This window comes from Rosa rugosa, chromosome 3 (genome assembly GCF_958449725.1).
Source record: "Rosa rugosa chromosome 3, drRosRugo1.1, whole genome shotgun sequence".
NCBI lineage: Eukaryota > Viridiplantae > Streptophyta > Magnoliopsida > Rosales > Rosaceae > Rosa > Rosa rugosa.
The window spans coordinates 1405557-1421303 of NC_084822.1; the positions used below are offsets into that span (position 1 = coordinate 1405557).

At 38.2% G+C, this 15747-nt stretch overlaps 1 long non-coding RNA gene across 1 annotated transcript; it reads right to left on the reverse strand.

Annotated features, from left to right (window-relative positions):
- Nucleotides 1-1368: 1368 nt before the first annotated feature.
- On the reverse strand, nt 1369-7820 carry LOC133739033 (uncharacterized). Its single transcript, XR_009860413.1, has 2 exons — nt 2650-7820; nt 1369-1877 (listed from the first exon to the last, which is right to left on the reverse strand). It is a non-coding gene; the product is annotated as an uncharacterized LOC133739033 (long non-coding RNA).
- Between the last annotated feature and the right edge of the window lie 7927 nt (nt 7821-15747).

Here is a 15747-nt window from a genome sequence, read left to right on the forward strand (position 1 = left end):
AGTAATAGGCTTAAAATGTGAATAATATTCTTCTGCAAATGTCTCTATAGTTATCAGTATGAACACACTGTGTCATTAACAGTTATTGTTCTGCAATTCCAAATTTGAATACTAAATAATGTTTTGATAAAAGTTAAACATCGTTGCAGTTTCTGATGGATATATACAAGTTGACAATGAAATTTAGTGATGTAGAAGTATTTAATCATAATTTGACATGAGAAATTTTGATAAATAACCAATTTTCAGCCTTGAAAATGACTTTTGACCCACATTTAAGAAATAGTTGAAAACTAACCTTTTGGTAAGGTAAAATGACTTAAATACTCTCATGTTGATTGAAACACTTATTTTTTTTTTTTGAAACACTTTAGAGCTCTGAAATTATGGTATTCTCAATTTCTTGAAGGCTGATTTTGCATTGAAAACGTCAAGGATAAGTCGACGAATGTTTTTATACGCCGTTTTACATAGGATGAATACTATTTGCATCCCTTTTAGCCGTACACGGAGACAGAGAGCAAGAGAGAGACAGAGCTTGAGAAGATTCAGATCTTTGTGAAAACGGTAACCGGGAAGACCATCACCCTTGAGGTTGAATCTAGTGACACTATCGACAACGCGTGTCAAGGCCAAGATCCAGGAGAAGGAAAGTATCCCCCGGACCAGCAGATGGTCGTACTCCATGTTTGGACCCAAAATAAGCATTTTGGCCTGACAAGGCGTGTCTTGGAGAAATTGAGCCAATGTCAGTGGCTCAAGCTATATATTGTCGACAAGTTCGAAATATATATTTAGAGGCTAAATAAAGCCTACTATGAAAGCATGGAAGCATGGAAACATGAAAAGTCAACTTTAGCACATTTTCCTACTTCGGCTAGGAGAAACCGAGCTAAACAAGGAAGGAGGGGCGGCAGACTGACCAAATGAACTTGAAATGAGCTGAAACTCTGGAGATCCATTCTAGACAGCCCAAGGATCATTTCTTATGAAGAGTGCCAGAGCTTTTTTTGAGTGGAAGGCCTTCAAACAATCAGCCCAATTTTCTACAGAAGCAAAACTGGAAAACTGGACCTGTAAGAGGTCCAGCAGCATTTTCGGCCCAACCACATGGAATAAAAATCTGAAAATTTGTCAGGATGATCTACACTTATAGTGGAACATTTCATATGAAGAAGTCGAAGGCATATAATGAAGTCTTGTTGGAGAAATAATTGAAGGAATAAAGGGGCAGAAACTGACCTAAAACCAGCTCAATATTCACATGTTCATGTTTCCTACCCACATGAAGAAAGCTAGATGCTTTTCTCTTTTTCCTTGGATATATTTTTCTACAACAATCTCTTTAATAGATCATCACCACTTCCATGTTGCTGCACCTTCATGCTTTGCTTTCATTTCATCTTTTCTCTATCTTTTCCATATTTTACAAGTGAACTTAGATCTACTTTCATTATTTTTCTTCCACTCATCATTTCACTCTTCTTTTTCTTCCCTATATAAACACCTTCTCCTCTCATTCTAACACACACATTCACATTCAACAACAACATCTCTAAGATGATCTAAGTTCTCTCTAGAGCAAACCTCTCTAAGAGCAACTCCTCTCCCTCTCTTTCTCTTTCTCTTAGCGGTGATCACACTCCTAGTCCTAGTCTTCTCATAAGCCGACTTTCAGTGCCACCAAACCCTCTGTCAACGTGCTTCGGTCCTAGTCTCCTCGGGAGCCGACGGTAGTGCCGCGACCACAACGGTTACAGAACCAGCCAAGCAAGGGTAACTGATACGCTCAAAGCAAGCGCATAATTTAACCCTGAAAACATCGTTAGTAGTATAAGCAAATAGGGATCGTTCTATTCCGGGGATTGAGGGTACACCTGTCATTGTCAAAAAAAAACAAATAAAGAATTAAAATAATAAAGTAAAAAGTATTATGTACAAAAATAAAATAAAGAATAAAAATATATACAAGTTAATATAAAAAGGGGGGTTTTGAGATTATAGAATTGGAATTAAAATTAAATGAAATAAAGAAAGTGTAAAAACACATATACAAGGGTGGAACACAAGAAACAAAGATCAAAACTACAATCATATGAATGAAATCCAATTACAATTCTTATAGTTGATTATCTATGTCATGAGAAATAAGTTGACCATGTGAAACATTCGAAGCAAATGATTTCCCATATTTTACTTTCCTTGAATATTTAATCTAAGTGAAAGCACCTAAATTAAACCTATTGAACATGCAATCATAGTCTAGAAAACTAGCTAATCAAGAACACATTCAATGCATGAAGAACAAAGAAAGGATGTCAACCAAAGTGCACAACCTAGTATGAAAAAGTCCATCTATTTGCAATCCTCCTTAATTGATTTCGACTTTTGTCCAAAGCCTTTACTACTTAAATCTAGCACCAATTACATGCATATATCCTAAGTTGGCCATCAAAGAACACATACATATAAAAGTTTTCCATAATCCAAAATCAATTAAGCAATCTCACATAAGCAACATAAAAATCAACATAAAGAAATCACAATTTTTATTCAAACATAGAAATTGGGCTTAAACTTTGCCCTTAATGTTATTGTTAACTAGAAACAAATTCCTACGAAATTAAATAAGGAAAAAGAATGAATTACACCGTGAGTTGGAGATGGAGATGGAGTGCTTGAAACGTTGAAATCTTGAATCTTGGAAGCAAGCCTTCAAGGTGGACGATGGAGGATATGATATTCCCGGCTCCTTCTTCTTCTTCTTCTTCTTACTTGAAAACGCAGAATTTTGCAACTAGAGAATGGAGAGAAAAATGGAATGGAAATGGAGAGACAAAGAAGATGAAATGGATGAAGGAATATTTTTAGAGTGAGAGGAGAAGGTGTTTATATAGGGAAGAAAAAGAAGAGTGAAATGATAAATGGAAGAAAAATAATGAAAGTGGTTTGTAAAATATGGAAAAGATGGAGTAATGATGAAATGAAAGCAAGGCATGAAGGTGTAGAAGTATGGAAGTGATGATGATCTATTGGAGCAGAAAAATATATCCAAGGAAAAAGAGAAAAGCATCTAGCTTTCTTCATGTGGGTAGGAAACTTGAACATGTGGTGTTGAGCTGTTTTTAGATCAGTTTCTGCCCCTTTATTCCTTCAATTATTTCTCCAACAAGCATTCCCAATTTCACTATGACCTCTTCATAAAAAATGTTCCATTATGAGTGTAGATCACCCTGGTAAAATTTCAGATTTTTATTCCATGTGGTTGGGCCGAAAATGCTGCTGGACCTCTTACAGGTCCAGTTTTCCAGTTTTGCTTCTGCAGGAAATTGGGCTGACTGTTTGAAGGCCTTCCGCTCAATTCTAGCTCTGGCACTCTTCATAAGAAACGATCCTTAGGATGTCTAGAATGGATCTGGAAAGTTTCAGCTCATTTGGAGTTCATTTGATCAGGCGGCCGCTCCTTCTTCCTTGCTTGGCTTGGTTTCTCCTAGCCGGAGTAGGAAAATGTGTAAAATTGACCTTTTAGTACATTTCCATTTTTCTCCATCATTTATAGGTAATTATGGACCTAATGCTCATTTCATCATCATCTACTCCAATGTACCTAAAAAAATAGAAATTAAGTTAAAAATCTATTCGTTAAGGAATTAACTAAGCAAAATGTGAGGAATTAACAATTAAAATACCACATTAAAATGCTGCTATCAAATTCCCCCACACTTAGCTTTTGCTAGTCCCTTAGCAAAATCAAAAACTAACAAACCAAAAAGACTATGACACAAAACAAAGAAACCAACGAAAAAAATGACTAAGTATGGAAACAAAAACACAAAGACTCAAAGAAACCAAAAACGTAAAACACAAAGCAAAACACAAAGAAAACAAAAAACGTCACACATAAAAGAGTAAATTCAAAGACAAAGACCAAGATGTTGACATTACAAAGACCTCTATTGCCCTTTAACATATTGTCTCAGAAATCTCATACTTTCACAACACCAAGATTAGCACTCAATCAAGAATCAATGTTAAGCATTCGAGAGTTAATTAAAACATATGATCCACACATACACAAGTAGGACTTGGTTGTAATAATGGTGATTGGGGTTTAGCTTAGCATGCTTCAGACAAGTATGATTCATATCCTCACAAGGTATATCCACTCTTTCTTCTCTCAGATCAAGGCAATGCTTAAAAGCTTATAATCACTCATTTATATGTGAGAGAACATATTTTAAGGCAGTCAAATAGCTCACATATATAAGAAACGAAAAGCACTTTGTGAATATAATTTTTTTCAAAAGATCTCATGAAGGATATCAACTACTTGCACGAATGGACCCAAGCCATAGGTTCAACTCTTGTAACTCATCTCCACATCAAATGCTGTCCCATCTTAAGGATCAAGAAGGTCCTCTCAAAGGTTGTAATGGGGCTAAGGCTCAAGGTTTAAAGAAATGAAAGGTAAGGATTATCAAAGTGTCCTAAAAACCTAGTAGAGCTCATATGAATGTAGAGATCTCGAAATATTTCACCAAGGCATTGCAAAAACGTCACTTCTCCATAGAGGTAATATAAGAGGGCCAAATGTCTTCATGTTGGGCCCAATCTTCAATATAAACTTCCCTTGAACTCTAGTGAAATGGACAAAGGCCAAATTTTTCTGTAGTGGGCCTTCAATTCAAAGCAAACTCCAAAATCACTAAGTATGGGGGATGAAAGTCCATAAACATATATATTTTTTTTCTTTTTCTCTTTTTAGCCGTACACAATTTTTCTCTTTTCTTTTCATTTTTCACGGCTTCAACATATCTTTTTCTTTATGGACAAGTCTATCCCCACACTTGAACTTTCACCTCTTCTTAATCTTCATCCTTAGCACCAAACCCATGTAGTATGTCTCAAAAGATAGCTCCACTAAGTCCTTAGAACAAAGGGTAGGGTTGTAACTATACTAAGCTTCATGGTTAAGGATTTTAAGGGTGATGAACGAAAAGGCTTAATGTAGGCTCAAAGGGGCTTATCTAGGGGGGTCCCACGACGGGCACAAATGGGGACACAAGTTTATTTGGCAATGGTGGTAATTCCTAGAGAACCTCTATCCCTTCCAGAATCAGGGCCATGTATTGATATCACGTCTCAACAAGCACAAGAGCGAATTCTAGCATTCTCTAGTCCATTAAACTTAATCTATGGCAAGCAGTCAATCAAGATGAAAGAATAATGAGATCATCAAAACATCGCCAAGAAATTAAGAATATATTTTTCATTTCACTCCAAGAAAAAGGGACATGGTTCAATTATCTCACATGGCTTTATGAATCACAACTCATCTTAACATGCTCATATTCTGTACCAAGGTCATGCAATCCATATCCACTACAAGGCACACATTTTTCATATATCTCAATTAACCAAAGAATACCATGTTTAAAATCATCTCAATGTTGTGATCCTCTTTTAGTCATGATTTCAGAGATATAGAATCATCCCAGACAGTTGAAAGGCATCCTAAGACTCAAAACAAAAACAAAAGCAACGAAATTTTTTATATTTCTGACATTTTTCGATTTTTTTGTTTTGTTTTCTTTTTATGACAAAAACTAACTACAAGCATTAATCCTTCCCCCCACACTTAAATCATACATTGTCCTCAATGTTAAACAAGTTAGAGCATGCAATGAACAATTATCATGTAAATGGAATGATTAACTCAAGAAAACCTAAAAACAAAAACTAAAAACGCAAATAACAAAGATACAATCAGAAAATAGTAATAGAGGAGATAGAGTTTAAGAGAGCAAATCTGCGTTGATGGCTCCTCCACAGCTACGGTTGAAATGGGTTGCCTCCCATGCAGCGCTTAATGTTTAAAGTCTTTCAGCCTAGACTTGTACCTCCATTTACTCCTTTGGAGGAGCGGTATGCGGGCGAGTGGCAGCCTTCTTGCTGGTTTCAGCCTTCGGAGGAGGGTTCTGATGGAGTGACATAAATAAAAAAAAACGGGGGAGGCAAGGTTCGAAACCTTAACCTGCTACACGAAACCTTTGTCCCCAACCACTGGAGCACAAGCTGTGCTTAATATAATGTGTACAAATTTTATACTTATTATGTCATAAACGAACATAATAAAAATAAACGAGAGGCGAGGTTCGAACCTCAGACCTCTTGTACACGAACTTTACACTCAACCACTCGAGCACGGCTGCTCACGTTATTATCCATACCAATCCTTTTATTTAAACCAACTGTTTCAACTGTTTCAACAATTCGGCACAAAACATCCAAGACTGTTGCAGAAACCCAGCCCAACTCATCCAAAACTGTTTCAGAAACTCGGCCCATCATGTCCAAAACTGTTTCTGAAACTCGGCCCATCAGGCCTCCACCCACAGCTACAGTGATGCCTTGATCCGAGACAGGCCCAAGTACGGCCCACTTGTGTCACGGCTTATCCCTTCCGTGATTTACGGCAGTCAAATCTGCTTTCGGCTACAGCTGTCTGCCACAGCGCCTCGAGATTCCCTCGGTCCCCTTACACGCTCTCCACGCGCCAACAACTTTTCCGGGTTTCAGGGCGACTTTAATCCAACGCGTAGAATGAATCACAGGAATCGTCCATCCAACGGTGGAGATCTGCTCACCTCGCTCTATAAATAGGTGCATTCTGAGGGCGCAACTGTTCACTCCAAAGGAACGAAAATCTCTCCTGAGTTCCAGCCCCTCTCTCCCAACTCTTCAGCTTTTCCTCTTCTTTCAAAACTCAAAATATTTCTTCTTCGATTCAATCCTTCTCTTCTGATCTTCTCTCCCATCTAGTTGATTCAATCCCATCTTTCCTCTGAACTTTCAGATCTCCAACACACCATCATCATCCTTAATCCCTTTAACAACAACTCCTTCAAACACTTGACAACTTTACTCTTCGATCTTCACATCCCCTCAACCCATCACCATGGAACCACGAACTCTGCAACTGATGGAGCTACAAACCCAGCAACAAATCGAGGATGGAGGAAACAACCAAGCAGCCGGGAGTAGTGCCAACACAGATTTCTGGCGAAGCCGTGCCAGGTGGGTTCCTACTCCAGATCAAATAAGGATCCTCAAGGATCTTTACTACAACAAGGGAGTTACGCGCCCAACTACAGAGCATATTCACGAGATCTGTCTCCAGCTGAACCAGTATGGACATGTTGAGGGCAAGAACATTTATTTTTGGTTCCAGAATGTCAGGGCTCGAGAGAAGCAGATGAAGAGGTGCAATCAGGCTGCTCAAGTGCCCATGGGAACTAGTTCTCCTGGTACTGGTGGATCCATTGATCTCAATTTTGGGCCAGCTGGTTCTACTGGTGCTGGTGTCCATCGACATCAATTTTGGGCCAGCTGGTGGATCCATTGACATCAATTTTGGGTCCACTAGTTCTACTGATGATGGTAGATCCATTAATCTCAACTTTGGTTCCACCGATTCTACTGGTAATGAAGGATTTCTTGATTTAAATTTTGTTTCATATTCTTCCTCACACTTCAACACTAATACCAGTACAACTCTTTTGGCACAACAGGAGGACAAACATCCCTGCAACAACGAGGAGGAGATCACCAGGAGATTGAAACCCTTCCATTGTTCCCCATGCATGGTGAGGACATCTTGGGCATCATGAAGACTACTTCCGAGAGAGGTAGCGGTTATGGCGGTGGCTCTCACATTTCCCTTGAGCTCAGCCTCAACTCCTACAGAGATGCAGACATGGCTTAGTATAGAGTATTATTATTATTATTATTATTATTATTTTTTTTTTTATTTATTTATTATTTTTTTATTATTATTATTATTTTTTTTTTTGTAAATAGCTGAATTTAATAAGACTGAATGAATGCATTTTTTTTTTTATTATTTTTTTTTTTATTATTATTTTTTATTTTATTTTTTATTATTATTATTATTTTTTTTTAAAATATAGGACTCAAAAATATTTAAAGGACTCAAAATGAAAGACAAAAATATTTATAGGATTCAAAATGAAAGACAAAAATATAAATCCCTTCCCCCACACTTAAATATTGCATTATCCTCAATGTAATCAATTAAAAGCATGCAATGAAATAAGTAAGCATATAGGGATGGAATTTACGAAAATAACTACTAAAACAAAAAGAAAATGGAGGAGTAAAAGGGGAAGAGAAAGCAAATCTGATTATATTCTGAATTGGGTTGCCTCCCAAGCAGCGCTTATATTTTACGTCTTGCAGCCAGACGGTACCTACATTAAATAAAGTTAGTAACTTAATATTAACAAAGAAATACAAAAAAAATAAACAAGTAACTATGAATTACAAACTACAAGTATAATTAACAAGTATTTTGTACATAAGACACAAGTTAAGTACACAAGTGAGTATAAAACGTAAAAAGTATTTTTACAAGTATAAAGTGTGAAACAACAAAATAATTTACACGTAAAGAGTATGCACAAGTATTTCTTTTGTTATAAACATTATTGATATCAAATCTAATTCCAAGCGGTAAATCAAGTGGACGTGCGGCCCAAGTATAGTCGTCTAGACACAAAGTCCCTCCTACATCCGTTGGGCAACCTTACTGAAATGGCCAGGTAGGGGAGGGTGAACACGAGAGGAAAAATCCATTTTGGCATGAGCTAAGCCCATTTATAAGCACTTCTGGATTCAAAAACCCGTCATGAACGTTGTCCCCTTCCTAGACACCATCTCACATAGGATATTCTTACTAGGATGTAAAAGGTCCTAAGTGTGTTAGACAGTTCAATGAATGTTAATAAAGGCCGCCCTCAACCTTAAGGGACCTGAACTAGGTACCAATAAGGGGTTTAGGCCAATATTAATAAACACGACTTCACCTATTCCTTCTTTAATTTACAACTCACAATTAAACTCGTATTCAACAATAAAAAAAACAACCTAGTTAATTTAAACTAAGTATCAAACAGTTTATATACAACAATTATAAACAAAAACAAGTGATTTTTCAATCCCCGGCAACGGCGCCAAAAATTGATACGCTCAAAGCAAGCGCATAATTTAACCCTGAAAACATCGTTAGTAGTATAAGCAAATAGGGATCGTTCTATTCCGGGGATTGAGGGTACACCTGTCATTGTCAAAAAAAAACAAATAAAGAATTAAAATAATAAAGTAAAAAGTATTATGTACAAAAATAAAATAAAGAATAAAAATATATACAAGTTAATATAAAAAGGGGGGTTTTGAGATTATAGAATTGGAATTAAAATTAAATGAAATAAAGAAAGTGTAAAAACACATATACAAGGGTGGAACACAAGAAACAAAGATCAAAACTACAATCATATGAATGAAATCCAATTACAATTCTTATAGTTGATTATCTATGTCATGAGAAATAAGTTGACCATGTGAAACATTCGAAGCAAATGATTTCCCATATTTTACTTTCCTTGAATATTTAATCTAAGTGAAAGCACCTAAATTAAACCTATTGAACATGCAATCATAGTCTAGAAAACTAGCTAATCAAGAACACATTCAATGCATGAAGAACAAAGAAAGGATGTCAACCAAAGTGCACAACCTAGTATGAAAAAGTCCATCTATTTGCAATCCTCCTTAATTGATTTCGACTTTTGTCCAAAGCCTTTACTACTTAAATCTAGCACCAATTACATGCATATATCCTAAGTTGGCCATCAAAGAACACATACATATAAAAGTTTTCCATAATCCAAAATCAATTAAGCAATCTCACATAAGCAACATAAAAATCAACATAAAGAAATCACAATTTTTATTCAAACATAGAAATTGGGCTTAAACTTTGCCCTTAATGTTATTGTTAACTAGAAACAAATTCCTACGAAATTAAATAAGGAAAAAGAATGAATTACACCGTGAGTTGGAGATGGAGATGGAGTGCTTGAAACGTTGAAATCTTGAATCTTGGAAGCAAGCCTTCAAGGTGGACGATGGAGGATATGATATTCCCGGCTCCTTCTTCTTCTTCTTCTTCTTACTTGAAAACGCAGAATTTTGCAACTAGAGAATGGAGAGAAAAATGGAATGGAAATGGAGAGACAAAGAAGATGAAATGGATGAAGGAATATTTTTAGAGTGAGAGGAGAAGGTGTTTATATAGGGAAGAAAAAGAAGAGTGAAATGATAAATGGAAGAAAAATAATGAAAGTGGTTTGTAAAATATGGAAAAGATGGAGTAATGATGAAATGAAAGCAAGGCATGAAGGTGTAGAAGTATGGAAGTGATGATGATCTATTGGAGCAGAAAAATATATCCAAGGAAAAAGAGAAAAGCATCTAGCTTTCTTCATGTGGGTAGGAAACTTGAACATGTGGTGTTGAGCTGTTTTTAGATCAGTTTCTGCCCCTTTATTCCTTCAATTATTTCTCCAACAAGCATTCCCAATTTCACTATGACCTCTTCATAAAAAATGTTCCATTATGAGTGTAGATCACCCTGGTAAAATTTCAGATTTTTATTCCATGTGGTTGGGCCGAAAATGCTGCTGGACCTCTTACAGGTCCAGTTTTCCAGTTTTGCTTCTGCAGGAAATTGGGCTGACTGTTTGAAGGCCTTCCGCTCAATTCTAGCTCTGGCACTCTTCATAAGAAACGATCCTTAGGATGTCTAGAATGGATCTGGAAAGTTTCAGCTCATTTGGAGTTCATTTGATCAGGCGGCCGCTCCTTCTTCCTTGCTTGGCTTGGTTTCTCCTAGCCGGAGTAGGAAAATGTGTAAAATTGACCTTTTAGTACATTTCCATTTTTCTCCATCATTTATAGGTAATTATGGACCTAATGCTCATTTCATCATCATCTACTCCAATGTACCTAAAAAAATAGAAATTAAGTTAAAAATCTATTCGTTAAGGAATTAACTAAGCAAAATGTGAGGAATTAACAATTAAAATACCACATTAAAATGCTGCTATCAGTAACGCCCTAGCAACCCAGCCAAGCTAAAGTCACGCTTTAGCAAGATCTCAATACTTCCCGGTGATTTCGCTCTGCTCGATCTGCAAAATTGAGTATCGATTGTGTTAACAAGAAGAAACTTCAGCAAAGTCCTCACCACGAGGCACAAAGAATCCCACGACGAGGTTGGTGCTCTCCTCGTCTACAATCGCTCGATAGAAGTCAGGTCAAGGGACACCCCCGACGACCGCACCCGAACGGTGCTGGCACGCCCGCGCAACAAAAGAGACTGTTGACCAGCTGCAGCAAAATTGGAGCCAAACATTTTGGCACGCCCAGTGGGACAAGGTTAGAATTTCTTTTTTCTCTTGAAGACATTCAACCACCGGCCTTCAAAACAAACATTTTGGCACACCCAGTGGGACAAGGTTAGAATTTTTTTTTTCTCTTGAAGACATTCAACCACCGGCCTTCAAAACAAACATTTTGGCACGCCCAGTGGGACAAGGTTAGAATTTTTTTTCTTTTCTTGAAGACATTCAACCACCGGGCTTCAAAACAAACATTTTGGCACGCCCAGTGGGACTACACCAGAGTCTTTTTATGTTCACCATCATTGGGATGCCAGAGGAAATTCTTTACCAAAAGAAATTCCTGAAGTCATGGCGACGATAGAAGGCTATGTGCCCATTCCCATTCCAGAGAATGCGAGCATAGAAGAGCGGCTTGATATCCTTCAAAAGAATTCTACCGCATACCATGAGAATCTGAGTAAAGCCCTCGCGGAGGACCGTCGACGGCTCGATGAGTTCACGATTCCAGAACCTGCTCGCGAAGAGGTCATTTCTGAGACTAACTTGCCTATAGGTGGCAATCAACGTAAGGGTCTCACTGTTGAGTCACAACCTTACACAGAGGTTGTGCATGGAGAAGACGGTCCACAAGAATGTTTTTCTGACAATGAAATTGTCTCTGAACATATAGCTGATTTCTCCACTGATCAAGCCAAATATGTGGCTACTGATCAGATGCATGGGGGGCAAGATATGACCCATGATCATCCCTTTGATCAAAAGAAGCAAGTTCATGATCATTTTAATTGTGACTCTGCTACTGGACGTCATGGGGAAGGTGATCAAAATCAGGACCAACTTAATTATCAATTAAGTTGTGGCCTACAGAAGCCAATCTGTGGCTTTATTAATCAATTCAACTTGAATTTCTTCATATATTCTTCAAGGCCAAGCGGTGGCTTTGATATATGTGGAGGGCACATCTACAACCCACATTGCATGAATGGCCAGAACAATTATTTTAGTGGCCAAGTTGTCCTTCGCAACTGTAAATTTGAGTATCATCAATACAAGTTAACTCTTGTTTACAATTATCCAGCAAGTGAAGCTCTTGACGTGGAGAATTCAGACCAGCAAGTGGTCGTCTATAATGGCCAATCTGTGGCTAATCCTGAAGACACCATGTTCTATGACATGGTAGTTGGCGACAAAGCCGATCTTGAAACATCTTCATCTCCAAAAGTGCAATTGAAGATCATGCTTCGCCAACCAACAAAGATACTTGGGGGGCAAGATTACCCCTCTCTCGAGCCAAATTCCTCCAAATTCTTCAAGGAGAAGTATCTTTGTTCTTTTCCTACAAGCTCTCACATGAGGGATTTTTACCCTACAAATTTTGATACATCGGAGCTTGGAATGAAGCATAGATGGCCTCCCCCTTGGTCTTCTAGAGGTTAGCCAAACGTGTCGCTGCTAGCTCCTTGTTTTGTTGTTAATTTTCTGTTAGTTTTTAGTTTTTTACCTTTATTTTCATAGTAAAAAAAAAAAAAAAAGTTGAATTTGGTAAGGGGTTGTGAATCATAACGGAATAGGTGAAGTCTCTTTTGTTAATATTGGCCTAAACTCCTTATTGGTGCCTAGTTCAGGTCCCTTAAGGTTAAGGGCGGCTTTTATTAACACTTGTTGAACTGTCTTCACACTTATGACCTTTCTCATCTTAGTAAGTATAGCCTATGTGAAATGGTGTCTAGAAAGGGGACAACGTTCATGACAGGTTCTTGAATCCAGAAGTGCGTGCAAATGGGCCTAAACCACTATGTGGGAGTAGCTCATGCCAAAATGGATTCTGCCTCTCTTGTTCGCCCTCCCCCATCTGGCCATTTCAGTAAGGTTGCCCAAAGGATTTGAAAGAAAATTTGTGTCTAGACGACTATACTTGGACCGCATGTCTAAACCTTGATTCACATTGTCTTATTTTAAAAAAAAAAAAAAAAATACAAAAATACAAAAAGAGTTTCAAATTTGTGCGTCGCGGAGGATGCAAAAAATTGTGTTCTTGCCTAATAGTGGCTGGAACTTGCTAATATACTTAAGAGGCCATTGGTATTGGTCTGGGCACATATACAAGAGACATTTAATATGCCTAGTATGGTATGAGCAGTGGAGGAGGTCAAATCAATATTTTTGCCAATAATTGTGGCGAAAGCTGGGTTACGAATTGTTGGCAGCGAAGTGGTTTTAATTACATGGCCTCGCAAATGATGGTTCGCGAAGGAAGACTGGCGATTAATATATGTATGCTCATTATATATAATTAAGAGGGAGAGAGTCCACTGTTCAAGTAATTTTAGTCAAGCCAATACAAGTGGCTTTGGAGCAACGACATTATAAGAGCAGTGCTGATTCAAGACCTCTTCAGTCAAGACGAAGACCCTTTGACTTCGAGGTCTGGGGGGCAATGTTTGGACCAAAAATAAGCATTTTGGCCTGACAAGGCGTGTCTTGGAGAAATTGAGCCAATGTCAGTGGCTCAAGCTATATATTGTCGACAAGTTCGAAATATATATTTAGAGGCTAAATAAAGCCTACTATGAAAGCATGGAAGCATGGAAATATGAAAAGTCAACTTTAGCACATTTTCCTACTTCGGCTAGGAGAAACCGAGCTAAACAAGGAAGGAGGGGCGGCAGACTGACCAAATGAACTTGAAATGAGCTGAAACTCTGCAGATCCATTCTAGACAGCCCAATGATCATTTCTTATGAAGAGTGCCAGAGCTTTTTTTGAGTGGAAGGCCTTCAAACAATCAGCCCAATTTTCTACAGAAGCAAAACTGGAAAACTGGACCTGTAAGAGGTCCAGCAGCATTTTCGGCCCAACCACATGGAATAAAAATCTGAAAATTTGTCAGGATGATCTACACTCATAGTGGAACATTTCATATGAAGAAGTCGAAGGCATATAATGAAGTCTTGTTGGAGAAATAATTGAAGGAATAAAGGGGCAGAAACTGACCTAAAACCAGCTCAATATTCACATGTTCATGTTTCCTACCCACATGAAGAAAGCTAGATGCTTTTCTCTTTTTCCTTGGATATATTTTTCTACAACAATCTCTTTAATAGATCATCACCACTTCCATGTTGCTGCACCTTCATGCTTTGCTTTCATTTCATCTTTTCTCTATCTTTTCCATATTTTACAAGTGAACTTAGATCTACTTTCATTATTTTTCTTCCACTCATCATTTCACTCTTCTTTTTCTTCCCTATATAAACACCTTTTCCTCTCATTCTAACACACACATTCACATTCAACAACAACATCTCTAAGATGATCTAAGTTCTCTCTAGAGCAAACCTCTCTAAGAGCAACTCCTCTCCCTCTCTTTCTCTTTCTCTTAGCGGTGATCACACTCCTAGTCCTAGTCTTCTCATAAGCCGACTTTCAGTGCCACCAAACCCTCTGTCAACGTGCTTCGGTCCTAGTCTCCTCGGGAGCCGACGGTAGTGCCGCGACCACAACGGTTACAGAACCAGCTAAGCAAGGGTAACGCCCTAGCAACCCAGCCAAGCTAAAGTCACGCTTTAGCAAGATCTCAATACTTCCCGGTGATTTCGCTCTGCTCGATCTGCAAAATTGAGTATCGATTGTGTTAACAAGAAGAAACTTCAGCAAAGTCCTCACCACGAGGCACAAAGAATCCCACGACGAGGTTGGTGCTCTCCTCGTCTACAATCGCTCGATAGAAGTCAGGTCAAGGGACACCCCCGACGACCGCACCCGAACGGTGCTGGCACGCCCGCGCAACAAAAGAGACTGTTGACCAGCTGCAGCAAAATTGGAGCCAAACACTCCTGCTAATTACAACATTCAGAAAGAATCAACTCTGCATTTGGTTCTGAGGCTTCGTGGTGGTATTATCGAGCCTTCTCTCATGGCATTGACTAGAAAGTATAACCAAGAGAAGATGATCTGCCGCAAGTGTTATGCACTCCTTCATTGCAGTGTTGTCAACTGTAGGAACAAGTGTGGACACAACAACCAGCTAGTTGAGGCGAAAGAAGAAGATCAAGTAGACATTGATTGCGTTGGGGGAATGCCATGTCTTTTTACATCATTGGCTTCTGCATTTGATCCCGTTCAATTAAATTAATCATTCTTTTCTGAATGAGATTTTGTTCAAGATTGTTAGTTTTCATTTTGTGAAGAGAATATTTGGTTTGTGACTTGTGAGAATAAATGCAGTAACCCGGCCACCTGTATTATTGTTTAGTCGCTATGCAATGAAAAAGTGAGAATTATGCTTAATTTCCTTGTGCATTATGATCGGCTCCCCTCGCTTTGTATATCGACTCGAGCACCTGCCAACAAACTTATTCATGTTCTTGTATCTGAAAGTTTTCATTGGAAGAAAGTTGGCATTAATCATTGAAAGTTTAAAATTGGGTGGAGATCTTGGTGGCTGTGTGTCAGTGTGTGCTATCAATTGGAGAAAGAAAAA